The sequence below is a fragment of the Malaclemys terrapin genome, chromosome 2, assembly GCF_027887155.1.
Source record: "Malaclemys terrapin pileata isolate rMalTer1 chromosome 2, rMalTer1.hap1, whole genome shotgun sequence".
NCBI classification, from domain to species: Eukaryota; Metazoa; Chordata; order Testudines; family Emydidae; genus Malaclemys; species Malaclemys terrapin.
The window spans coordinates 65,151,051-65,177,887 of NC_071506.1; the positions used below are offsets into that span (position 1 = coordinate 65,151,051).

A 26,837-nucleotide genomic window follows, 5' to 3' on the forward strand; every position below is an offset into this window, starting at 1 on the left:
TAGCCATAATCTGAGAAACTCTCCTCTTCTAACCCTGTGGATTTCCAAGTGAATATCCTAGTAAGTATGAATGCTGCTTGTAGCAATGCTAATGTCCTCTGCTCAGTAGCTGCCACTGAGGAATCCAGTCTCAAAGGAACACAGCCAAAGTTTGCACTGCTCGTGGAGATACTGGTACCAGAACTTCATATCATCAAGATTTCTTGACTCTGATATGTTGGACTCAGTAAAAAAAAAAAAAAAATTCAACTGGACATCCAGCAGCAGTTCAGGTGATTAGTGCTGGACTAATGGACTCAGCCAGAACCCACTGAAGCCAATGGAAAAACAATGTAATTGAAGTCAGTGGGTAAGGAAGCTTTTACCTCAAGATCATTAGTTCAAATCCATTCACTAGGCAGTATAAACCAAAAGCTGTCACCACTAGATGGCTGGAAGATGTTGCCTCACTGCAGTAATCTATTCAACAGCTTTCCACATTGCAGAAAGTATAGTGGAAATTAGCTGAAGCAGGGATTGCTGTAGAAACATTGTTTACATTGATTTTTACCAAAATAAGCCACCTCAATCCTACGCATTATATGAATGCATAAATTACGGATCTAGAGCTACATGAAGTTGTTCAGCTTTTTAGTCCTAGGGGAATTCTGCACCAAAATATTAAAAATTCTGTGCACAAGATTTTAAAATTCTGCAAAATTCTGCATATTTTATTTGTCATAATAGCACAATACAATCACAACAATAATAAATTATTTTGGTAATTTATTTCAAAGTACCTGTCAGCAAGTATGTCTGTAACAATACAGACAAAAAAAAAAGATTCAGGAAATGTTTTTGGACAAATAGATCCTTTAGGAGGCATATTTATAAAGAACGTTGAGTAATAATTAATTTAAACTACAATACCGAAACGTGTTTCCTGCACCCCTCAAAAGCAGTGAAAGGTTCAGGGGAGTCAGGGGTAATGAAGAAGCTCAGGGAGAGGGTAGTAATCGCTGGGAAGGAGCCTGGGAATGAACCTGGAGGGTGGTTGCTGTGTGTGTGAGAGAAGTATGGAACATGGGTGGATTGTTAGGCAGTTGGGGAGCCTCCCCCATACAGACACTGGCTGACCCCTAGTTTCTCCCATTCAGACAGCCACATCTGTCACAGTGCCTGTGTGTCCCTGCACCCCCACTCCCCATTCAGCCAGGCATATCTGCACATGTTCCCATGTGGCCCTTTACCTCCCCATCCCCATATGGCCCTGCACCCCCACTCCCATTCAGCCACCAGGCTCAATGTTATCACCCCCCTAGCTCCTGTGCCCCCCACTAGCAGTCTGTCCCCGCACTAGCCCTTCTGAACCCCCGCCTGTATAACTCCCCCCCCCCCCAGCAGCCTCATGTGACCTGCTCTGTCCATCACCTCCATATCCCGTGCCTCCTCACCTGGCCCTGCATGCAGGGCACTGAGAGAAAGGCACCATCTGCCTCCTCCTCTCTGCAGCTGGCTGCTCCAGCCCGTGAGCCAGCTGCTCTCTCTTCTGGCACCTCATCAGCCACTGGTGGGAGAAAGGTGTAATTGCAGTGTGATCCCTCTCCCAGCTTCCCTTTGCCTCCCCATCATAATCAATTATTCTGCAGGGGACATTCGTTCTGTGCTTGTGCAGTGGCACAGAATTTTCCCAGGAGTATTTTATATCTCTTCTGTGTTTAATTTGTGTATTTATGTATGCAAGCTGTTTATCACCTGACTGTGCGTTATGGTTGTAGCTTAGAGTAAGTGAGGAAAGTGGTTTTAAGGAACCACAGGATTAAAAAAAACAGACTTTTAAAGCATATTCCGCACTTTTCTGAAAACAGACAGCAATGTTCATAAACCAGCTAAATATTTTTTGTAATGTTGGCCCTAATCCACAAATACTTTTTAGTATTCCACTATAGTGTAAACCTTAATAACATTTCTTGAATTTAGTATTGGCATGCAATTCACCTAAAACATAAAACATAAACATAAAACATACAGTACATGATATGACTATAATATCAGTCTTCCTTGTTATCAGTACAAGAAAACATAAAAAAGGAAATGAATGCTGTAAACACCAAACAATTAAATAGAAGTCAATACAAGGGGTCTTCACGGCTAGACATTATGCCCTAATGCCTGGACTCTCTCATTTTCCGTGCTGTCACTTCAAGTCCCATCAAAACAGATGATGTGATGATGGTGACTTTCCAGGTGTCACTCTTGCTGCCAGTGGAGGTTTCCTTGCTGACGAGTGCAATTTACCGTTTGGGGAAGGAAAGGGCAAGAAAGATTGGATTAGAGATGTCTTGCACCTTTGAAGCCGACATACCTTGTTAGCATTGGAGGAGGCAAAGAGAGGCAGCAATTGTGGAGTAGAGTCCTTTTATTCCAGTGTGCTTTTCTGAATAAGTGTCATCATAATGGCCAAGATATGTTAGGAAATTGAAGCTGTGAATTTGGGACTTTGAGATTGAGCTAGTTTTTAGTGTTTATCTGAAGCCATTTCTACATCTATTTGTGGAAAATTCAGGCGTCATACTGTGTACCTGGCAAATTTAGCTGTGAAGAGAAGATGTAAAATTACTCTACTTCTTTATGCATGTACAGTTGTTGCATTATAGCTAGGGAAATGCAGTCCATTAGGAGGTATATTAAATTGTTAGGAAACCTAGGCCCTCAGGTTTCACTTTCTGAGGATAAGAATGTGCTGCTCTACGCAGCAGAAAATATCTGTGGCTTTGGGATCATGAAAACCCCAGAAGGCCCAATGCTAGACCGCTCAACAGAACAACTTGTTCAACAGAAACAGTGACCTGCTGTGCAAAACCAAAAACCCTCCAATGTCCCCATGAGCCTGAAAGTTGTGAACAACATTGGGAAGAGGAGAGCTCTTCATTGCTTCCATGTGAGGCTCTTCTCCCCTCACATGGAAGCTACTGCAAATTTGAGTACAGACTCATTATGGACAGAAAGACTGGTCTTAAATAGCAAATGTATTTTTGAAGATGAAAACAATAGTCGAGGTTTAGAGCACCTGCCCTACTGTCCCTCACTCCCCTATCACTGGAGAAGAGTGGAGGCTTTCTGTCCCAGTCATCCAGGGGATTGGAGGCTCCCCCAGATAGTCAAAGCAGTATATTTTCCTCAGCCTCCTGCATTGCTGTGCAGCTTGAGAAGAATGGTCGATGAGAAAGTCTTTTAGCTGTTGGTTATCTCTCTCGGGCACTGGTGGTCAAGAGTGAACCAACAACAGCAAGAAAATCCAGATTTAAGATTACTGCTCAATTTTAAACTGACTCATTTGTGCCAAAGTATTGGCACGCTGTGGAATTTAATATCACCTACTGCAGTGCCAGACCTAAGCACAGCTAGAAGAGTGCTAGCCTTACAATGCTATACTTTGTTGCTATTTTGTAGTTTCACCTCATTTTGCACAATAGTTTTTTGTCTTTTGAACAAATTCAGTTTATATGGAATGATTGTCATTGGTGATGATGCAGGCAGACAAAAGACAGCTTCCTTTTCCTCAACTAGGTTAACCCTACAGGCTCAAAATAGCAGAAAGACTGTTTTGATTAGTAAAGTGAGTAAATTTGACGTGAGAACAAAAAATGAAAAGTATATGCAACACACCATCTCTTTATATGTTCTCTTCTTAGGAGCTAAGGAATTTGTGATTTATAGTCAGTTGCCTACTTAGTGACATCTGTAAACAGTCTGAGTGCAGTTAATTGTACAAGACTTTGACAAGGTTGAATGGTGCTGAGAGACATGGTCCTGCCTAAACTTGACAATTTTGAAATCAATAAATTTAACCCAAAGATTGTAAATAGAACTCTTTAGGACACTAAACCTATCTAGATTTGTTTCCTTTTTTTTTTTTTTTTGAGTAAATAGTGATATCTCACAATGTTTTTCTTCTGTATATTTGTCAGAATAATTTCTGAGTGAACAAAATTTACTTCTACTCGCCCGTGCTTAACTATATATTCTCGTCTTCCAAGCAACTTAGTTACGCTTCTTGTACAGCCCTTTCTCCATGTCCTGTAGTTAATTTTTTTTCTTACAAGTCTTGCTATTCCCTGATCCACTGAAGTCAATGAGAATCTTTCCCACTATGCAGTGGCTGTGCAAGATGCAAAGAGAGGGTTTGCACCACTGTAGCATCCACACATTCATGATCTGGGAACTGCTCCAGGTGGCATCTGGCAGAAGAGTGAAGCACTGCTTGTTGAGAGACATTTTCAAATATTTTTGCATATAAGATCACTCAGTTCTATATTGCCTAATCCGCAAACTTGGTAACAAAGCTGTGCCTGATGAAAACAAATTTAAAGCCTCCTTTGCTTACCTTGCAGCTAGTGTTGTTCATTATTGATGCTAGAGCTGTTGGAAGAGTTGTGAGCTATGATTAGGGTCTACCAAATTCACGGTCCATTTTGGTCAATTTCACGGTCATAGGATTTTAAAAATAATAAATTTCATGATTTCAGCTATTTAAATCTGAAATTTCACAGTATTGTAATTATAGGGGTCCTATCCCAAAAAGGAGTTGTGGGGCCGTTGCAAGGTTATTCTAGGGGGGGTGCTACCCTTACTTCTGCGCTACTGCTGGCGGTGGCACTGCCTTCAGAGCTGGGAGCCCGGCTCTGAAGGCAGAGCTGCTGCCAGCAACAGTGCAGAAGTAAGGATGGCATGGTATGGTATTGCTACCCTTACTTCTGCGCTGCTGCCTGCAGAGTTGGGCCCTCAGTCAGCAGCTGCCACTCTCCGGACACCCAGCTCTGAAGGCAGCACAGAGGTAAGGGTGGCAATACCACGACCCCCCTAAAATAACCTTGTAACCCTCCTGCAACTGCCTTTTGGGTCAGGGCCCCCAATTTAAGAAATGCTGGTTTCACCCATGAAATCTGTATAGTATAGGGTAAAAGCACACAAAAGACCAGATTTCACCAGGGTGGGGATGGGGTGGAGGAACAGATTTCACGGTCTGTGACACATTTTTCATGGCCATGAATTTGGTAGGGCCCTAGCTATGAGATATCTGCAAGGTAGGTCACTGTCCCCTTGGCAAGTGAAGTCAAGCAGAGATATTGGGGCCATTTTTGGATTTGATTGTGAAAGAACAAGATTGCTGTTGCTTTTATATAGTGATTGTTAAGCCTTTGTTCAAGAAATAAGTTCATGACATTGCCAGTCTCTTCAATTATTTCTCTGTCTCAAACTTTCTTGATAATTTTCTCCTAAAAAAGAAGATCATATCTTGATAAATATCTAGAGTCCCCAGTCACCTTTGCCAACAGTTAGTTTGGTTTTGACCTTAGCCTTGTACAAAACAATGCACTGCTTACGGTGGTCAAGGATCTTTTCTTGGAAATAAAACGTCTGTGATTATTCTTTTTAGAATGGTCAGCTGCCTTCAGTATTTTTGATTGTAAGGTGGTGTGAACCCAAATGCAGACAGTGAGAGGTCATTTTTGGGTGGAACCATTGCACTGTTTCTGAGAGAACAGTTGCTTGTTTACTCATATTCAGTGGGGTGAAATAGGTCTAACTGAGGACAGAGTATGATCCTTTGTCGGAATTAACATTCCTCTTAGTGATCTTGCTTTCCCTTTTCTGTCCGTTGTACTTTGTCATCTATTTTCTGTTTTGTCTTCTAAATAACACATTCCAGCCCCTTCGTATCATGGTGTGGTTGGTGAAATCTTTCATTCTTACCTGGACTGGAATGAACGGGAACACTTCAACATAACAGTTTAAAGGTGTTCATACGAATGAATTACGTAGAAAAGTATACTCCTTTTTACACTACCAATTAAAAAAAAGAATAGCACTGCATTTATTTAGCTCCTTTTCACCCAGTGATCTCAAAGTGCTTTACAACCATTAATTAATTAATTAAACTTCAAAACAACCCTATGAGTAAGGGAGTCAATATTATATCATTATGCAGTTGTGCTAACATTGGCATAGAGAGGTATTTTTCCTAAGTCTACACATAGAAAATAGAACCCAGGAATCCCGACTCCTAGTTGTGTTTTCTAAACAATTATATTTATCTCATATTTAAAAAGGAATTTAAATACACTTTAAAAAGCAAACAGAACCAGCTACGGTGCAGAGCAGCTAAACAGTTCACATGTACTTATAGTAGAAAATTTAATACTTTAGAGACTGATTCTCTTTAAAATATTTGGCATTTCCTAATACATTCTTGAAGCAAAAGTGGACTTATATTTACTGTAGAGCATTTAAAAATATGTTAGAGCTCATTGCTCTAAATTCACAGCAATCAAAACTGACCAGATCAAACTGAAGAAGAGGTCTGTGGAAGGTCACAAGTTTGTTTTTCTCACCAACAGAAGTTGGTACAGTAGAAGATATTACCTCACCCACCTTGTCTCTACAGATCAAAGGATTTCATACATTCCCTCAAAGAGAAGATAAAAAATATATGTCCTACGTGCTTCCCTTCTCGTGAGAAGCTTCTTATATTTTTTTTCTTGCCAGAACTTAGGCTCCTTTCCCTGCATCACGGAAATTCACAGTCCTCTCAAACCATGAAATCCATCACAACTCAGCTCTAATAGTATTGTGACTTAGTAAAAAGAAGCCTGATCAACTCAGCAAAAAGTGAATTATTCTGTCATTTTGGTTTTAGATTTTAGGTACATACATTGTGTAATATAACATACTTGCATTGTGTTAGTGTATATCATAATGGCTGTTTTACATTGTTACATTTATATTAAGTAGACTGTTTACATCATATGTTGGAAATATGGACTGTTTTGGGTAACTTTTTCTCTGGGGGTTTAAAGGATATTCAAGGTTAATGAGGTATTGTTTCAGGGGACTATACTACTGCAATAATAATTGCTAACATTACTAATAGAAGTCTACTGTTACAAAGTCAAGCATATGGTAACATTGTACCATATGTTAACTTTTGTGTGTAGGAAATGGATAAATATGATACTATTTTTTTTATTCTTTTTGCTGAGAGGGCTACATTTTTCAGATGAAACAAAATATATTTCCCAAAAGAATATATCAACTTGTATTGGTGCAGTTTTGAAATGGTCAGCGAAAGTCAGTAATGCAATGTGAAAAATGTTTTACATGATTAAATATATATTTTATTATCCAGGTAGTTATGTAAAGGAGACTTAAACGATAAATACAGCTTATGAAAGCTGCTGTGTGGGCCAATGTGAATTTTGATTAGTCATTTTTGTTGCAGCGGTGAGCCTTTTAAAGTACACCTCTACCCCGATATAACGCTGTCCTCGGGAGCCAAAAAATCTTACCGCGTTATTGGTGAAACTGCGTTATACCAAATTTACTTTGATCCGCCGGAGCGCACAGCCCCGGCCCCCGGAGCGCTGCTTTACCGAGTTGTATCCGAATTCGTGTTATATCGGGTCGCATTATATCGGAGTAGAGGTGTATAATGATAACCGTAGTCTTTGCTATTAAAAACAGTTGAAGGTGGAATACCATTTTCCCCCATGTTCTACGGGGAATATTGGTCAAATCACATGCTGGACCAGAAACTAATTTTCATATTTACGACCATATTGTGACTTTAGGGGCAAATTTGTTCTTGTTGACTACAGTGGAATTTGGGTTTGGCCCCCAACTGGTGTTGAAAGCAATGTTTTCTGAACACAGATACAAGGTACAATATGTCCCTCACTGAGGAAGGAGTGAGCAAGGCCAGTAAAGAAGTGAATGCCAAATATACTAAATGTAGCAACTTGGATAAACCAATTAAAACAAATCCCAGCCCCCAGCAGAAACTCACAAGCTTGTGAAATGTACACAAAAGTATAAATAGTACACCTCTACCTCGATATAATGCAACCCGATATAACACGAATTTGGATATAACGCAGTAAAGCAGTGCTCCGGGGGGGGCGGGGCTGTGCACTCTGGTGAATCAAAGCAAGTTCAGTATAACGCGGTTTCACCTATAACGCGGTAAGATTGTTTGGCTCCCTAGGACAGCGTTATAGCAAGGTAAAGGTGTATAACAAATACTTCAGCCACTAGGGTGAAAGGTCCTAATATGTACGTTTCTTTATTTTTTTCTTCCAGAATGACCAGATTGTGTAGGAGCAAATCTCTATATTTTGCTATACATAACATAAAGGAGATATGCATTTGTTTTATTTTATTTTGAAATAATCGCACTTACTTTTACTTCTAAAGCCTTATTTGGCTTTTTCTGGTTTAAAATATCTACTGTGAACATGTACATAGTATTTGACTTGCTCTCCTATCTCAATATTAGCAAGAGGACGGGAGTCAATTAGAAGATAATGTACCACTGCAGAACACACACAACCATATAAGAAGGGGGAAACGGGGGGGCTATTGTCAGTTTTGTCACCCCCTGTAGATTTGCACAGCGGTTTAAGTGTTAGGATATAAACTGCAGAATATTTAAACATGTTTACAGTGCTTCCTCACTACTAGCTTCTAAATTATGATATTGCTCTAGTATTAGATGACTGTGTTCTGACTTCCATTGTACTTAGTCTTAGAATGCCCACCTTTTTGTAAAAGGTGTATTGCTTTAATGTACAAAGTTTTAGACTTCCAAGTACATCTTTGTTAAGAAGTAGCCCTGTTACAGATACTTTTAAGTCTTGCAGAATCATTATTCAGGGAATATTTTTGCATATAAGATCCCTCAGTTTCCATTTTGTTCTGAAGTGAACAGTAGGCTAAGTGAACATTGCACACACTTGGGAAGTGCATTGAATTGCCCAGGCTCCACCTAGATTTGCCCAGGGCAGAGGACAAGTAAAAAGAGGGGTTCTGTCCAGACCCCTCCCTGGGTTGCTCGAAGGAAGGAGGTTTTCACATCAATAGTATGTTACATGGTAAATTCTGCTCATTATAAGGATGGTATCAGGAAGACCAGACATTTCCCTGGCCCCATTCTCTCCCTCCCAATCCATGTTCCCTGAACTGTTGATCCATAGGCCCACTGATCGGCTTCTGCAGATTTCAGCACACTTCTCTCCATTCCTGAATACTGAACAACTTGTGCAATATCTACCTCATTGCCACCCATCCAGTTTTTACCCAGACAGTCCGGGTTTTGGCTTGTGTGTCCAGATGCCATTTGACAAGCCCTGATGTCTGGTTGGTTTTTTTTTGATCTGTGGAAAAGGTGGCAACCCTAAGCAGAAGGAAGGCGGCAGCACAGCAGCAGCTGCCACAACCGCCTCAGGGGCCGAGCTGCTCGTGTGGCTCGTGGTGGTGTATGGCATGTGTGGTGTGTGGAAAGTTGGAAACCCTAACATAGAAGAGGAGACCTCATAGTTTGTAATGTCCTTAGAGATCCTTCAGAATTTAAGTTGGTACATACGTGTAACAATGTTAAGAATAAACTGACTTTAAGACAGCCCCCTGATTTGTGCATGCACACCTGGCTTGCATATGCAAATGCCAGTTTTTGCATGCAATATTTATATTTCCAAAAGATCACTTGAAAATGTAGCCTTTAGAGACAATGTATTAATTCTTCCTGTGAGCAGAGAGTGACAGTGTATGACCTTGATGAAATATTCTGTTTTTTAAATGCACATTTTGAAATCGAAGATTATCTACTACTAAATAGATATGACTGGGCATATTATGGTAGTTCACTCACAGACACAGTATGAGAGAAGGCAAGACTGGTGGATCAGCTGTAAATTGTCATTTAACTGTTAAATATCTAAGAGTTTGGAATATTTTTCAGAGTAACAGCCGTGTTAGACTGTATCCGCAAAAAGAAGAACAGGAGTACTTGTGGCACCTTAGCGACTAACACATTTATTAGAGCATAAGCTTTCGTGGACTACAGCCCACTTCTTCGGATGCATACATATGCATCCGAAGAAGTGGGCTGTAGTCCACGAAAGCTTATGCTCTAATAAATGTGTTAGTCGCTAAGGTGCCACAAGTACTCCTGTTCTTCTTTTTGTGGAATATTTTTATTGTTCAGGCTGCTAGCCTTTTGATAACATAATTTTGTTGTAACACATGCTTGTCACGCTTCGCCTTAGTTTCATTTCATCTCTGAAAACAACTGTTTTTAATATAAGCAACAAAAAGCTACATCCAGTAGTTTGAGCAGCAGAGACAGATAGCTGAGGTTGTCCTGAGAGTTTTCATTTTATCATTGTATAGACACAGCAAAGCCTGCCAGGTACAACTAGAGTAACAAGGACTCCAGCATCTCCATCATGCAGTAAGCTCCTGCCAGCAAAGAGATCCTGTGCAGTGATACACTGGTTAAATTTGACAAAGAGCATAGATTCTGTAAATCATGCTGTTTTCATTGATTATAGTCTGAGAGTGCATTAACCCTCCTTAAGGCTCCAAGAAACACTTTCAAAAATGTTTGTAGCATGCGAAGTGGTTCAGTGAAGCTTTTCGAGGATTAAGTCTTTGTTAGAAGGTAAAATCTTTTCACACACACAGATATTCAAGAGATACCTGATACCTTATACCTTATATTTTATTATTTTTCTTTTTGTGTATGCACTGCACATTTACTTACAGCAACCAAAAGAAAGGTTAATTTTAATTCATGTTTTACATGGACATTGTTAAAGCAGCATTGAAAAGTATTTCCTTGCAGTAGGCCAATTGGATCCATTAAAATAATGCTCCGGATGGAGTGAATTTTCAAAGTCAAAAAGCAGTTGAAGATCAAACAAAAGTTCTGAATAATGAGATAATTTACAAGGTTCTTTTATACTTACTGATGTAGAATGTTGTTTAACACTTGAATTTTCCAGAGCTGCTGTTTATTTTCTTTTAACGTGTACCTCTTGTTTTAGTTTTTGGTTTTGTAGTTGTACTTCTATACTTCTTGTTTTTTTAATATTACTGTGAGTTTATTCTGGAAAATTAGACTCCCTTTCTGCTTGAGGAAATAAACGATTTACTCTGTTTTTTAGCTTCAGGACCAGTGCTTAATTTTCTTTTCATTGCATTCTTGGTTCCATAGTAAGCAATTTCCTTTAGCTTCACTGAACAAAAATACTTTGAGTTTCATAATTTTAAAGTGTACAGTATTACTTCCTACATTCATGTTTAAAGGACAGAAGTTATAGGTGTAGTTTTGGGGCTACCTTTATTTGACTGTGTGTATGTCCACACACACAGGCTATCAGGTGAAAAGGGTCCAAAAATTATATATACAGAAATTCAAGAGCACAGCAAAAACTTGCCAAAGTAAAATTGCCGGTATTCTTTAATTGCATTTTTATCACTCCATACCTCACTCTGTGAAATGTATTTTCAGCCAAGTTTTATACAAAATACATCAAGGAATGTCATGTTTCTACAAAATCTCATAAATATGATACAAATTAGGATGTAGCAATTCTGAAATCTATTCTGTTTATTAGACATTGTGCTAAACTGCTTCTTTCCTACAGTAGGAGGATGGAATCTTGGGTGGGAGCAGCCATTTTGTGCTGAGCTGCCAGCAGAATCTAGCTATGGAACTGGCATAACAGGCCATGTGGGATCTTTCCAATGCAGGGGGAATTCTCCAATGGTGCAGCGCAGGCACGGCAGGCACTATACCATATCCTAATCTGTACTACTGATCTAGGGGTATTGCCAGAGGAAAGGGTCACTGCTGGAGCTTCCCCATGCCCTGCTGATCCCCAACTGCCATTTCAGCTCCTTGAGGGACAGAGCAACTGGTGGAGTGCAAAGGTTAGCTTCACCCCGCCTTTGCCCATCTCCCATTCAGCTTGCACTGTGCACCCTACATCTCAGCCAATTGCTGTGATGGTGCTCAGGGTACACAGGACTGTGAGTCCCCTTGTTACTCCTTTCCCCTGCCTCTAGTCTGAAAGAGACTTGCTAATGCTTAACTGGGTGTCTGCTTCCTGGCACCACCAGCCTCTGAGCCATCTAAGCACTTTCTTTTGGGCTATGCCAGCCCTTACATTGCCTTGCAGATTAACATTACATGTACCCAGTCCTCAACCCCTTTGAAGCATTCCTCTGTAGTGTCTGCCCCTTCTTCACTGAACACTCACAAAAATACCAGGTCTGCTGTCCCCAAAGGGAACAGCATATACACCAACTTGCATGATTCAGCTCAGGATCAGCTTCTTGCTTAAAGCTGAGCAGCACTGAGATATATTTATAGTGAAAAGAACAATATGTCTATCAAAGATTTAAGACTCAAGAGGTAGAGAGTAAAGATAATGGAAACAGAAGGGTTACATGTAAAACAAAATCATAAAACACTTTCTAGAGACTAAACTTAACAAGCTAACCTCCTGTCTAAAGAAGTTTGTCACCCCAAATGCCCTTTGCAGCATTTCAACCAAGGCTGGTTGTGTTCCCATTTTGATGAATGTAATCGCACTTCCAGATTACTTCCTAGGGGTAGGATTTTTTTTGCCTTCTACTTTTATTCCCAAAGTTCACTGTCTGTGCTCTGAGTGAAGATAGCCCCTTGTGTGCAGCTGCCCTGTTGATTTCACATCTACCTGTTGACTTCATATGTAGATGTGTAGCCATTGTGCTAGCGTACAATGCTTACTTTACAGACCAACAGAGAGACAGGTGAATAAACTTCTTGTCTGACAGAAAATGTGTTTGTCAACTTTGCCTTGCTACAGACTTTAGAACATACTTTCAGTATACAATACATAACTACTTACATAGTATCTATACATACATTTCACAATTATATAAATGACCAATGTGACCCTGGCTTTTATTGAATACCTCATGATATTCTTTGGTGAGCTAGAATGCACATGCCTGGATCAGAATATTCTTGTAACCCCTCTTGCCAGTAGGCACTGAAGGGTCTGGGGGTCAAAATTGCTCTGTTGCCAAAACAACAGATAAAATTTACACAATTGATCCCACTGTGGGTTTTTTTTTTTATTTCTGAATTTTCAATGTGGTCTATCACCACACCACTATGTGCTGTGATTGCATCAGCTGTTACCTGTCAGGGTTGGCTGAGTCAGAAGACCTCCAAAGCATACATATCATAGATGTTACAGCAAACTGTATTAGTGATTCAGTAGGTAGACCTCTTCCCTCTGAGTCAATACTAAACCAATTCTCCAGTGTGTGGGCAGGGATATAAGAGTGGATCTTCAAGGGTACTCAGTGTTGTCCTAACTCTCCTCCCATTGAAATCAGTGGGAGTTTTACTACTGACTTCAGTGAGACCAGAGTTAAGGCAACATTGAATGCTTTTGAAAATCCCAATCCAGTGAGGTTATGATCTTAATGAAATCAATATCTTGATCACCATTTGTGATTAAGGCAATATTTACAAGAGTAGGAGGTTAATCCCTATCTACCATCCAAATTACACATCCAGTTTGATAAAATATTCTTCACTTCCTGTCTTAAATTGCTGTGGAATTCATTACTGAATAGTCTCTATTTTTCATGCTGGAAGTGGCTGCATTTCAGTGATGGATTTCTTTATCCATTTGTAAAGTTTGTATTTCAGTGTAAAGGCTGAAATCTGCTCCTCTTCCACACACAACAACTGTAGGAGTCACTGGGAGTTGCATGAACTCAGCTGAATTTGAGCCAGTGTTCTTAAAGTATTTTGGTATACTTTTTCATGAAAGGTGGTATATAAATACATTATGTTAAGTATATTATATTATATTAAATGTTGAAACCTTAGTGTTTAGGGGTTCTGAGTTATGGAAGTTACAAAGATGTGAAGGGTTTTTTTGGCTAATTTGTTCTCAGAAACCCAAGCTAATCATAAAAAATCTTTCATTTGTCAGTGTTCAACCATCTCCTTTCCCCCCTGGACATTGCAATCCAGTGCAACAAAGGAAATTAAAATCTGCCTACAGAATATGTAGTTATTTGGTAAAGAATGAATGAATCGCTCCATTTACACATTTACTAACCTACATTTTCTTTTGAAGACTGTTTGCTGCTGTTTAACTAAAGAATAAACTTGAGTGTAAGTTTCTTTATATTTATACCCAGACTTTTTTCTAGAAAAAGACGTCTCCCTTTGTGCGTATTGAATTACAGCAATGCCCAGCAGTGATATTATAACTCAGATGCAGCTGTAGTTTACTGTGTAAACTTTGCCTGTCAGGTGTTTGAAACCGATGCTCTAGTATTAGGCATCTGGTGGAAAAAATGAGTATATTTTTATTTTTCATATTTCTGGTTAGAAAACAGAGTAACTTATACAAACTTCTATCCAATCTTAAACTGGCAGAAGTGAAGTAAATCCAAGTAAAAGCTGTTGCCATATCCTTTGTGTACCCCATTCGTGCCTATATATTGCAGTACATATGATATATCAAATATAACCCACAGGTTTCCAAACCCTACATAGCAGGATGAGTTATAGGAATGCTAATTCCACAAATGCACTAGAAAGTGCAACAGCTTTCTTCCTCCTTTTCCAGTCTTCTTTCTCTATCTTTACATATCTCTCCTTTTTACACTCACTGCAGTGAGTGTATCATTTATCGGTTAATAAGTTGTCTGACAAGATAGCCACTTTGTACCTAATTGTTTAGTTTATTTATGTATTATTGATGAGCCCAGACTTGAACTCTGCTTTCCTTAGAGGCTGCTTGATAAATCTGTTGGCTAATCCTGTCTAAGACACTGAATGTCTACCTGTTGTAGCATATTACATGACATTGCTTTTACTTTGTATTCCTGAAAGGACCTTGTTATATATTTCCAATGTGCTGTGTTTAACAAAAAGAAATAAAATCAGTTACGTAATTCACATTGCTCTGTGTTAACAAAGCTCTCCAGCAATGCACTGTAATGTATAAAATACTTGTTCAGCTTTCAGTCAATGTGCTGACTATTGTGGGGGCATACAACCTGACTAGTTTTAAGCTGGAGCTTGATAAATTTATGAGGGATTGTATGACAAGATTGCCTGTGACAGAACAATAGTTAGAACACTGGAGTTCCTTCCAGCCCTATGCTCCTAAGGCTTTGTCTACATTACCGCGGGATCGACACTCTGGTGATTGATGTACCGAGGTTGATTTAGCTGGTCTAGTGAAGATCCACTAAATCGACAGCATAGCGCTCTCTGGTCAACCCGGTATTCCAACAGGAACAAGAGGAGTAAGGTAAGTCGATGGCAGAGTGTCTGCCCTTGACCCAGCTCGGTGTAGACACCACAGTAAGTCTGCCTAAACTACGTCAACTCGAGCTACGTTATTCGCGTAGCTGGAGTTGCGTAACTTAGGTCGACTTACCGTGGTGTTGTAGAAATAGCCTAAGAGCCCACACACCTAAAAGCCATTCTGAACTGCAAACACTGAATTACTATTAGACATGTAAAACACTTAAGTTGCATATCACTAATGAGCTGGAAAAATAAAACAAGTGGAAAATGAATCACTTTATTCATACCAAAGCAGTAGTTAAAATTTCAAACCATTGATTTAAACACAAAATTAATTTCCTATCAAAACATGTCTATTGACATAAAACATTTTTGTCTTCTGCAATTATTTTTGAACTTTAACCAGCAGGTGCTTACACAAAAGGAAAGAGTATTACAAGAAATGTAGTTGCTTTTTGTAGAGCTCAGGGAGAAAACAGTGCTGCTGCATGACTAGATCTTTATGAATTCCGCTATTAAGAACCTAGCCCTTTCAAATTCCTGGAGCCTCTTAACGCTTCTGTTAGAAGAATATCACCAAACAAATATGATCACCTTTAACAGCCTTCCTTAAAATCAGAAGAAAGTAGACTGCTAGTAAGTGCAACTAAGTAGAGTTTAATTTCAACTAAGTAGAATTTAATCTCCTATTTATGCTTGAAATCAGCAGAATTACACCAGCATAAATCTAGAGCAGCGGTCTCCAACCTTTTTATGCACAAGATCACTTTTTGAATTTAACTGCAATGCAGGATCTACCCTGCCCCTTCCCCGAGGCCACACCCCTTCCCCGAAGCCCTGCCCCGTTCACTCCATCCTCCCTCCCTCCATTGCTTGCTCTCCCCCAACCTCACTCACTTTCACTGGGCTGGGGCAGGAGGTTGGGGTTCGGAGTGTGGGGGGGCTCCGGGATGAGCCTGGGGCAGGGAGTTGGAGTGCAGAGGGGGTGAGGGGTGTGGGCTCCGGGAGGGAGTTTGGGTGCAGGAGGGGGCTCCGGGCTGGGGCAGAGTGTCGGAGTGCAGGAGAGAGTATGGGGTGCTGTCTCTAGGAGGGTGGTCAGGGCTGGAGCAGGGGGTTGGGGTACAGGAGGTGGTTCGGGGTGCAGGCTCCTGCCAGGCGGCACTTACCTTGGGTGGCTCCCGGTCAGCGGCGCAGCAGGGCTAAGGCAGGCTACCTGCCTGCCCTGGCCACATGCTACTCCCAGAAGCAGCCAACATGCCCCTGCGGCCCGCTGGGGGGCATGTGGCTCCTCACGCTGCTCCTGCCTGCAAGCACTGCACCTGCAATTCCCATTGACTGCAGTTACCCATTCCCGGCCAATAGGAGCTATGGGGGTGGTACTTGCAGGCACATGCCACTTGCAGGCACGGGGACATGGCCACTTCTGGGAGCAGTGTGGGGCTGTAGCAGGCAGGGAGCCTGCCTTAGCCCCACTGCATTGTGGGACTTTAAGCGGCCAGAGATCGCGATCGACTGGCAGAGGCTCCAGGATTGGCCAGTCGATCACGCTCTATGGGTTGGTGACCACTGATCTAGAGTACACAACAGTAAATCAGGCATCATTTGTGTAAAGAGATGTTTCATTCTAAACTTGATTCTAATCATGGGCATATTTTTTCTGCATACTTCCGCATGCATATTTACCATTGAATTCAACAAATTTTATGCTTGCTTTTTAAAAAAATATAGAGGACCAAATGTTGTTTTTATTTACACCTAGATTACCTTTTTGCCTGCCTTGGGATTGGAAGTCTGCAAATTAGAGAAGAACATGCCCCCCCTACCTTCCTCTACTCCCTCTTTTGCTTTAATTGACCATAGAAATAGAGGATTAAATTGATTTAAGTGGTGTTATTCCAGATTCATACCACTGTAATTTTGAGTAGAATTTGGCCCTATAAGAATAATTAACTATAAATATTGTACATTAGGGACCAAACAATAGCCGTGTTTATGCAGACGCATGAGTGGGGCTGCACAGAGGGGAATTGGGCCCCATAGCTTAAAACATGTTTGTATAATTTCAGTCTTCCACAGCAACACACAGAGCATTTTAAAAATTATTCAGTCCAGTTATTTCAACTTTAATGTGCACTTTCTTAATGTTCTTAGTTGTAGAAGATGATGGTAATTTTCTTAGCAGAATATCAGATCAAGAGCAAGGTATGTTAATAATATAGTAGTTTGTACAGCGAGGTGAGAGAATATAATATGGGGCACAAAAGGGATAAAGCATAATTTCTGTGAAGCATATAGCTTTATAAAGCACTTTAATTGATTAATAAAATGGATAAAGTATCTCGCTAAGTTCTGTGATCACTGAACTAAAACAAAAATGATGATGCGATAGGGTAAAACCAGGGCCGGCTCTAGGATTTTTGCTGCCCCAAGCAAATAATTTTGCCCCTCCTCCTCCCCAAGCCTGGGAGGGAGGGGGAGCAGCAGTGTGCGAATCAGCTGTTTCGCACGCCACGGCTGCTCGGGATCTCCCCCTCCCTCCCAGGTTTGAGAGCCTGGGAGGGAGGGGGAGTAGCGGCGCACGAATCAGCTGTTTCACGCGCCGCAGCAGCTCGGGATCTCCCCCTCCCTCCCAGGTTTGAGAGCCTGGGAGGGAGGGCGAGCAGCGGTGCGCGAGCGGCAGCAGCGGAGGTGAGCTAGGGTGGCCAGGGCACATTTTTAGGGGCGGCAGGGGTGGCATTCTGGCACCGGCCATGCCTCCCCTAAAAATGTGCCACCCCAAGCACCAGCTTGTTTTGCTGGTGCTTAGAGCCGGCCCTGGGTAAAACAGAAGGAGATATTTTTATACTGTGGGGAAAATGCGGTATCCATAGCTAATAAGAAACCATTTTACATCATAAAAACATTATAAGAACAGCTTTATCAAGGTAGTTTGCATTTAATCACATTGTATTAAATTTTAAACTTGTATTAGCGCTTTAAAAATTGTTATAAAATTAACACAATAAGATTAGTAAGTTGCATTGTATTGTAATTTTAATGCAATTAATGTAGTTGCTTGGTGTGTACGTTTCTGTCAAGATGGACTCCCGCATTTCCACTGACTCACTATTGCATTGGGCCCCCTAAGACCATCAGCACCTGATTCCAAGGATTCGACACCATACCTGCACAAAGTGTGTGACAAGGAGTAAGGGGGGCTTAGGATCAGAATCCTCTATGTGCAGGGGATGGATATAGAGCATCTGCACACCTTGTGTATGGCTGTTACTACAGTTTCAAATCGGTAGAATTATCTGAGGCCCACTATGCAGTTCATATATGCAGGGTTAAGCCCATGGATCCGCTTGGTTATAGATTCACTGATTATGCCCTCGCATTACCTCAGACTGCTAGCAAGGAGACCACTATGGATAGGGTTGCCAGGTATCCAGTTTTCAACCAGAATGCCCGGTCAAAAAGGGACCCTGGCGGCTCTGGTCAGTACCACCGACTGGGCCGTTAGAAGTCCGGTTGGCAGTACTGCAGTCTAGGGCAGGCTAGTCCCCACTAGTCCTGGCTCCGCGCTGAGCCCCGGAAACGGCCGGCAGATCCAGCTCCTAGGCGGGGGGGAGGGCGGGCGGGCACAGGGCTCAATGCACTGCTCCTGCCCCGAGCACTGGCTCTGCACTCCCATTGGCCAGAAACTGCGGCCAATGGGAGCAGGCGGGTGGTGCCTGCGAGTGAGAGCAGCATATGGAGCCTCCTGGCCCCCCCCACCTAGGAGCTGGACCTGCCGGCTGCTTCTGGGGTGCAGCGCGGAGCCAGGACAGGCAGGGAGCCTGCCTTAGCCCCATTGCGCCGCTGATCGGGAGCCCCCGAGGTAAGTCCACGCCCCAACCCCGAGCCCCAACCCCCGAACCTGGAGCCCCCTCCTACACCCCAAACCCCTCATCCCTGGGCTTGCCCCAGAGCCTTCACCCCCAGCTGGAGCCCTCACCCTCCCCCATATCCCAACCCCCTGCCCCAGCCTGGAGCCCCAGCCTGCACCCCAAACTCCTCATCCCCAGCCTCACCCCAGAGCCTGCACCCCCAACCCAGAGCCCGTACCTCCTCCTGCACTCCACTTCCCTTCCTCAACCCGCAGCCCCCTTCTGCACCCTGAACTCCTCATTTCTGGCTGCATTCCAGAGCCCACACCCCCAGTTAGAGCCTTCACCATCTCCCACACCCCAACCCTCTGCCCCAGCCCAATGAAAGTGAGTGAGGGTGGGAGAGAACGAGCCACCGAGGGAGGGAGAATGTAGTGAGTGGTTGGCGGGGCCTTGGGAAGGGGTGGGGAAGGGGGAAGGACCTCGGGGAAGAAGCGTGGCTAGGGTGTTTAGTTTTGTGCATTTAGAAAGTTGGCAACCCTAACTACAGAGCTTGTTCCATGGGAAGTAATGAAAGTGGAGACCTTTGGTATGTCATTTCTGGGGTCTACCTCTTCCAGAACAGCAGAACTTTGTCTTTGCATTTAGGGTCTTCTGCAACTGCTACTTGAGTAGGAGAATTCAGTCCTTAATCTTTTCCTTAATATAGGTAATGTGACCCAAGGTTTTGTGTGGCAGCATTCTGCACCACTCTTTTTGCGCACAGATTAAGGAGAAGTTTGGCGGTTTCTGCTAGTCAAGGCCAGTAGAGACAAAGCTTGTTACAAATTGTTTGTGTGGTGAGGAAGAGTGTACAGAATGGATGAACACTGACAAGGTAACAGTGCTAAGGAGAAATATATTAGGAGGGAGACTTGATAATTGAGTATCAAGTATCAGGGGGTAGCCGTGTTAGTCTGTATCTACAAAAACAACAAGGAGTCTGGTGGCACCTTAAAGACTAACAGATTTATTTGGGCATAAGCTTTCGTGGGTAAAAACCACGATGCATCTGAATAAGTGAGGTTTTTACCCACAAAAGCTTATGCCCAAATAAATCTGTTAGTCTTCAAGGTGCCACCAGACTCCTTGTTGTTTTTGATAATTGAGAACACTAGTTTGTCCACAGTAGAATGCTGAATTCATTTTGGGCAGGACACAATTCTGTGAAAAGACATTAGTAAACTAGAGAGAATGCTTTGGGGTTACAAACAAGGAAGTGTTTGGAAAACCTAACCTCAGGGGAAATTAAAGGGATTGAACCTAGGCCACCTAGAGGAGAGAGAAGTGTGGGTAAACAGTACATCTGTTGTTCAATGGATTCAAGTGTGTTACTAAGAGGAAGAGCCATTAGTCTCAGTAGCCAAAAGGACTGACAAAAAAAGTCTTAAGATAAAGCAGTAAAACCTCTGAACAGTATGGACAATTGTGCCATGAAAGGGAGGTTGTGGTAACACCATCTCTGGAGATGTATCCAAGGCAAGACTTGACAATAAGTCATTGAGAGTGCCTTAGGGAGAGTGAAAACTATTCTGTGATGATGCAGTGGACAGAGTCGATTACTCAGGAGGTTCCTTCCAGTGCTAATATGTATGTTTGTTTGTCACGTGGTTGGCCCCTTGGGTAGATAGTCGCCAGGGTGCTGATAACACCAGGTTTGAGCAACTTCTTCTAGCTGATTCACTGTGAGAAATATACAGTTATAATAGGTCTAGAGTGTTCTGACCTGGAAAAACGATAAGCTGCAGTGAGAGAGGCTCCCATTATTGGGGATGGGAAAGAGGAGGAGATGAATATCTGTCATCTTTAAAGCATTTTGGGAAAAGGATGACAGGTAAAACTATAGCTTGATGTTTGACTCTTTGCCTCTGAAACTAAGGGAAAATAGAAAAATACTTGTATGCAGGGATCTTTTAAAAAAGAGAAAACAACACATCAAATAAGTAAGTACAGTATTGTCACGGTCTTTTTAATGAACGATAGGTGTAACGAATAGGAGTACATCATCACAAATTATAAATAAAAGATGGCATGGGATATTTAACTCATAACATGACCTACCATGTTGAAGGTCAAATTTCAACTTAGAAGGCATATAGAACACCCTGAACTATTTTTTCAAAGAGTAGCAGTACAAGCGATTTCAGTGCAAGAGTAGAACTGTTGAAATAATATTAAAAACAAACAAATAGATGAAAACCTGCAAATATTTTACAGTCACCATTTCCTCCCACTTTTAATGAAAAATCTGAAAATTCCCAACCAGCTTTACTTTTTCATGGTCCTCTTTTTATAATACAGAATAAGCACAGCAGCAATCCAAACTAATCCACACTGCCCTAGCTGTGTGCCTCAATTCTCACCCCTACACCCTCCTGGTGAGGAGATGAGCCAAGTCTCCATGCCAGTTAGTTCTTGATATCCTTGCTGAGACTGCAAACGGAAGTCATTTGTTGTATTGCTATATTTTGATGGGGACCCCACCATCAGTTTGACTGAAGGCTTGTCTACACTTGGAAATTTACCAAAATAGCTATTCTAGAATAACTCGCCATGTGGACATCTTATTCTGGAGCAACTGTGTGATAGTGATTAAATTTTGGTCATAACCAGCCTGGCCATATTTGAACCAGCCATCTAGAAAGGATCAATTACCAATTATTTGAGGTATCTAGGTCCTTGAAAATTACACTGTACATACATATGAACTCAAATGTTCTGAATAATTTGATTACCAGAAATTTAAGGTATTTTCTAGCCTGCAAGGCTTGCACATATTTATGGAATTAGGGTGTGAGCTGACGAAGCTCTGAGCACTTTGGCCTGATCCTAACATTAAAGCACATACTTGACTTTAAATACATGAGTAACCCCTTTCACTTCAACAGGATTATTTTCATGCTTAAAGGTATGCATGTGCTTAAGTGCCTGGCCGCATCAGGCGTGATCAGCACCTTGTATGATCAAGCCCGTATTCAGTTTCTTAAAATCAGAATTAAAGGAATTCCATAATCTTCTTTTCTCTCATCTTTTGTACAGGTGGCTGAGAATATGTAGGCAGGACCCTCCGCTTACCTAGCTATGGTTACCTCTGATTTGCCTCTCAGTGGTATAATAAGGCTATTTTGGAAAATGGTTGAGTTTTGCTAATGTACTGTTTTGTTTTAGTCGACTTTATTTCCGTGTTTCTCTTATGCATAAACTAGAAGCAGTTTGAGAAGTATTCTTAAGCTTTTCCTCAGGATCTGTGTATCCCCTGCTTTCTCCATAAATAACACAGTGGGCCAAATTCTGTCCATGGGTCCATGCACATGGCTCCCATTGAAGCCACCAAGGGTATAATTTTGTCCAATTTGTTCAGAGTTCATCTGTAAGGTCTAAGGAGCCACTATTCTGCTGTGACATAGCAATGCTCTGGAAGCTAATAGAGGTAGCTGTGCTTTTTGCATAGTTACTTGTGTGTATTTCCCATCACCTCTATCTTTGATTTTTAACTTTTTTTTAAATCTTTTATTTCACAATGTACCACTTAAGAAAAGGTCCAGAGGAAAGAGGACAGAAGTGGATGTTCACAAAAATTACACTGACAGTGAAAATGGGAAGTTATCTCTGTAGGGCTCTGATTCTGCTCTCACGACCACAGACTTCAGTAGTGCAGAATCAGGCCCAATCCTAGGTGTGGCCAGGTGTTTGGGGTTTTGAAAAGGTCAGAAGCCCCAAAGTATAGTATTTTTACTCAACTATTATGGAAAAAAAAGTCTAGTTTTAGTGGTTCAGGTCTCTCTGTGAGTGGATACATCTATAATTCAGTTTGTGTTGAGTAAAATAATAACAGAAGCCACTGCAATCTCTGTCTGCATATTTAACAGGTGCTCTAGATGCAAGAAATAGTTTATCAAGTGATTCAAGACTGCAGGGCTCTTTTTTTATTTAACATTCAAGGTTAAAGGGAGCTGGAGCCCAATTGAGATAGTTCATAGTTCATCCCTGCGTGCCCACTGTTTTCTATATACATTTACACAAAAAACGTATATAGTACCCCATTCTTGCTTGTGCTGTCTTTGATACATTCCGCTATGTCTGGACTTTGCCGTCCTTCTGTCAGTCTCATCCTACTTCTACTAGCCCGCTGTGCTCAGTAACGCATCTTCAGTGCTCTGTATGGAGACTAACAACTTCAGGGATCTATCAGGTATTGACACATGCAGGCTCAAAGTGGGAAGCAGAACAACACCCTCTGTCCACCTCTACATTGACCTTTATTAAGTGTACTGGAAATATAAAAGCTGTAGTGCAGTCATTCAGATTGAAACCACCAATTGGAATTTTTGTATTAGATATGTCATCTGCATGCTTGAAAATGTACACTTCCTTGTTTTGGACTCAGCAGACGGTTGGACTCCACCCCCTTCCCATAGTGAGAGCAATAAATAGCAAGTTAGTCTGGGGAACAAGTTAGAAAAAAGCCTGGAGAACTTATACATAGTGTCTAGGTATAGTACTGAAGAAAATCTAAACAATTATACAAGTCACCTGTGAAATGATAATACATCTTATGAGTGGATGTGGCAGAAATTGTGTGCTTTTAGAAGACTTTAACAATTTTTTTTTTTTTTTCAAAAAATTTTTGCATTGAAAATTATCCTTTAGTAAGGATTTGAAAATGTGTGCTGTTACAACCTGACTTGGTACCACTGTGCATGGTCACCAGTCTGTTGTGAGTGGACCCAATTGCTGGGTCCCATATGCTTCTAAGTCAACTGGTTCTGGACAGAGTTGTCACTGTTTCTAGCTGAGGGTCTATAGGGCTCACTCCCTGGCTCTAATCTCTTGTCTGATACCCTTCCTTCCCTGGTGCATGGGACTCCACAGTCCATCTGCGCTAGACCCTGAAACCAGTGCCTCCAACCCGTCACTAATCACTTACACACACTCCTGCAGAGCTCCACCAAGGCTGTGGGAGGTCCAAGCTTCTAGTGTAACCTCTGTGGGGACAGTGTGGCTGGCAAGCAAAGAACACAAGCTTAGTAAAGGAATTTCTTAGGCCTGGTCTACAGTGTTGGGGGGGTATCGATCTAAGATACGCAACTTCAGCTACAAGAATAGCGTAGCTGAAGTCAACGTATCTTAGATCGACTTAGAATCACTTACTTCGCGTCCTCGCGGTGCAGGATCGACGACCGCCGCTCCCCTGTCGACTCCGCTTCCGCCTCTCGCCGTGGTGGAGTTCCTGAGTCGACGGCAGAGCGATCGGGGATTGATTTATCGCGTCTAGACGTGATAAATCGATCCCCGATAGATCGATCACTACCCGCTGATCCGGCGGGTAGTGTAGACATACCCTTAATCACAGAGACTTTACTTTTAAAAGCATTAGAGAGTTACAGATCTTTGCAAAATAACTAAAGTTCTGAGATGCACCCTCCCCTATCTGATTTCACTCTTTTTTTTAGAGTCCAAGGTCTGCTGGCAGTTCAGGCTAGGCAAGTATCTGTTACCCTCTTTCTGCTGCATGTCCTATGTGTGATGATGGTTGGCCCACGGCTCAGAACAGCATCCTGTTCTTAAATCTCCTTTTTAAATATCTGCCTCCTTTTGCCATTGTCCCTCTGGGGCACTCCAGCTCACTCCCCCTGTCATGTTCACTCCTCCTGGAGGCCCCTTTGTAGAAAAACCACTGGGGAGTGGGGCAGTAGTTGAAGGACAGTCACAGTTGATGGCCCTAGATTGCCCTCCTGAAGGCTTCACTGTGATGGTCCTTCAGTGAGATTTCAAACACGTTTCCTGGGTAGGGTGCCACTCTGGAATGTATTACAATAACCTGTCTTGGGCAAGTTCAGACGTGTTCAGCACATAATACAAAATGGAGCTCATAATTCAAAATGGAGTTTACACTTTGATACTGACATATCCCCACTCTGTCACATCTGTCATTAGAATATTTTACCAATGTACCATGAGGATGGTTTTTCAACAGTGCAATAATGTGGCATTTACAGAGCAATTCTGTTTTTATCTTTAATGGTTTCCATAACAAGATCAACCTTTCCTTTAGCATAATCATTTGATGATTTCTGTTTGCATCCCATCTTTGCTTTAGTCTCATTATGGCATCTCTTAGTAACAGAGAACGTCACTTGTCATTAAGCATCCTCAAACAATGCTGACCGCTTGCATTTGGGTTTTTTGTTTGTTTGTTTTTTAAAACCGAGTTTTAAAGCTTTTTCAGGATTAGTGGATTTTTGGTAATACAGGTTAACAACAATATCTACAAGCCACAAATATTAAAATTATGTATAAATCACTAGTGGATTATACATCATCTTTTATGCAGTTTTACACCATGGTGCTTTAAAATAAAAACACAATGAAAAGTGCTCACACTCTGTCAAAGAAAGAACTAAAGGTACAAAGGTGATTTAAAGGTACAATTTGAGCATAGGTTTAAATTAATCATTCACTTCCCGTCTTTGGTGGAAGTTTTCATAGTTAGAAAGCATGACTAGATGCATAGGCTCAGAAAATCTGTAATGTATTTTGGAGAAGTCAAGATACCAGGTCCAGAGCTTTCACATAATAACTGAGTTTACTAACATACAATAGCTATAATCTACTATATGAGGTATCTTCTCTATGCCCCTTTCCTTTTAGTCTCTCTGTGCCTTGGTAACTCATTTGGAAATGGTATAACAGCACTTCCTTCCTCTCACCCTTTGTCTGTCTTGTCTATTTACATTGTAAGCTCTTTGGGGCAGGGGTATCTCTTAGTGTTTGTACTGCACCTAGCACAATGGGGCCTGGATCCTAGTTAGGGCATCTAGGCATTATCATGATACAAATAACAATAACAGCAGCAGCCTTGCCAGTTTTTACTGCTGTTTTTCAGCTCCTTTTGGGCAGCAGTGAAATCAATAAGCACCAGCTCAGTTTATTCTGCTCCTGTTTGTGAAACCTAAGAGCAGCGATGGAGGCAGGCACAGAGGCTATTCACTGAGGAGGGGAGCCAAAAATGAGGGCTGAAATGAGTAACAGACTCACCCCCACCCTCTTGCAGCAGAGGAATCATACAGCGAGGCGAGAGGCAGAGGTGTGAAGTAGCAAAGAAAACCCTCATCCCCCGGGCAGCTAGTAGGCTCTGAGATGGGGTGTGGAGTGACACAGGGAGAAAGCTCCTTCTCTCTTCCAACAGCCAGAGTGGGTTGAGGGAGAGGGATGGAGTGTTAAATGCATCAGACACTTTCTAGCTGAGGGTAAATGTGGAAGACTGAATCCCTTGAGCAGGGTCCAGGAAGAGCACTCAGGTAAGAATACCAACACCCTCCCCTATCCCAGCAGGAGACTGCGTGAAGCTTGGTTTCTCATCTGTATGTATTGCCCCAAGCAGTAATGTTCCTAATGCTACGTCCGTATGACCATGTGGATGTACTGTGTATTACAGGTAGGATTTTCAAAAATGGTCAGTGTTGGCCTACTCTGCTCTCACAGAAGTCAATGAGTAGATCCTACTGACTTCAGTAGGAATAGGGTAAGGTCAAAGCTGAACATTTTTTTTAAAATCCCGCCTTATGTAACTTGCCACTCTTTTTTGCCACATCATCAAAATAATGGCCCACTTCCAAAATATGTCACTCTGAGTATGCACAGATGGGGTCAGGTGAAAGTTATTTTAAACAGACCTAGTAACAGCTGGAAATTCTCAGTTAATGATTGAAGGATGAGCATTCCTGTAGCTCTCCATATCTATTCCAAAGGCTTGGAAAGGTTTCTCCTAACTCTAGATTGCATATTAGGACTATAAT

General features: G+C 41.8%; 1 protein-coding gene across 3 annotated transcripts in view; it reads left to right on the forward strand.

The window, feature by feature from the left end:
* Positions 1-26,837, forward strand: part of TOX (thymocyte selection associated high mobility group box) — a 265,158-nt gene that overhangs the window by 98,780 nt on the left and 139,541 nt on the right. The window lies entirely within an intron of this gene.